The following is a 1770-nucleotide window of genomic DNA, read 5'->3' as shown; positions in this document are numbered from 1 at the left end:
TCAGCCAGCAAGGTGGCTGTCCTTGTCGGATAGTCAGCCAGCTAATCACACCAGAGTGCATTCAGGTCTCCAAGGAGACTAAGCACAGGGAGTTTCGGGCACCTCCCTCACATCCTGTCCACCCCAGACACTCAGGCGCCAGAGGAGGGCTTCAGCAATGAAGCCCACCAAAGACCATCAAACAAAGGGACCAAACCTGGTTTGGCACGCAGAGATACACACTAGAAGGACCTTTCCTAAAAGAAACGGCAAAAAAGATGACTGGAGTCTGTTTTTACAGAGGAGTCTTGGGCGCCATATTGAAAAACATGGCTGACCCGATTTTTAGCTAATGGTGTTCACGGTCGGGAAAAGTCATGGTAGTTTGTTCTTAAACCACTGCCACCAGCCATTTCATGAGGAAAGGGTAACATTTGACTGTTACATGAGTGTTAAACATAGGGGATGCTAGGCAACCCCTCCAGCACTCTATTGGAAGATAGTTTGTGATGGGTCTATAAATTTAAAAAGACTAGCAAAGTCAATTTAACTTGACATGCACTGGGAGACAGTAGTCAGTCCCAGAGAAGGTATTTAAACCTTGGCAAGTCCAAAAGACATCCCTGGCCACTGCACTGAAGGTGCTGTGTGACACTCAAGAAAAAGATGATGCCTATGGAGTTTGTCTAAAAACTCAATATCCAAAGAACACAAAAGTAAAACACACATCAAAATACATGAAAGAGTGGGAAAAAAGGCTCTTTCCAGGTAAAAAATGAAATCCTAGAAATCCAGCAAAGTTGCTGGGGGTCTCCAAAGGTAGGGGAAATTAGCACATTCTTGAGAATTCTCCCTAACAGGCTGTGCCCATACATTTCCATGCTGACTGTACCATTATACCCTAGTATTCCCATATAAGAACATACTCATGTTTGCTTTGCGCATAATGGTTGTTAGGGAGAATTCTCTCTTTAGGCTGAATTTCCTAACCTAGTGAGTCCCCCAGCAGCTTTGCTGGATTTCTGGAGTTTTTTTTTCTCCTGCCAAGAGTGAGACTCTTTTTCTCCCACTCTTGGACATGATTCATGGTATTCCTTTGACTGGTAATGTGTTTTATGGGCTATGGGGTCCTTTACTCCATAGGGTCTCATGTGTTTTCCTATGTGTGTTACACAGCACCCTCCGTGCAGTAACACAGGGGTGTCATAGTGACACCCGACCATAGACTCCATAACCCTGGGACTGACTACTGTCTACCAGGGCATGTAAAGTCATCATTTTGGCTTTACTAGTCCCAAATTATTAACAGAAACCAGTACAAACCATCATATTGTGGACGTACTGGTCGGGGCAATTCGATTGCCCCGGGGTCTGTTGTTCGAGGGGGCACGTCTCCGTCCCCCCTGATCGAGTTTTGGCTGGTGGCAGTGGAAACTACTTTTTATATTCGACCGCAAATATTTTCCTATGGGATTTTCCCATTGTTCGAGGCTACCAACTTTAATTATTTAATTCTCATAGCCTCGAACATACCGCCGGTTTATTTAATTAATATTAATTCTCCGGTTGGTATTTTCTGCCAAGATTCGATTCTAAAATGGCGTTTGTGTTCTCTTCTGTGACTCCAACCCAAGTCGAGCCCTTTGTTCCACGTTTTGGCGGGCTTCTCCACAGAAGCCTCCAAATGTGGTGCTGTTAGGAAAGATTTCATAATTGTAGGGAATTTTCCTTCCATGTGGCAACCCCTAAACTTTTTGCTGTTGTTTTTCACCTTGTTCTTGACTTTGCCAG

Source organism: Ambystoma mexicanum, chromosome 2q, assembly GCF_040938575.1.
Source record: "Ambystoma mexicanum isolate Mex_15411 chromosome 2q, UKY_AmexF1_1, whole genome shotgun sequence".
NCBI lineage: Eukaryota > Metazoa > Chordata > Amphibia > Caudata > Ambystomatidae > Ambystoma > Ambystoma mexicanum.
Note: the sequence above shows the minus strand (reverse complement) of the source record.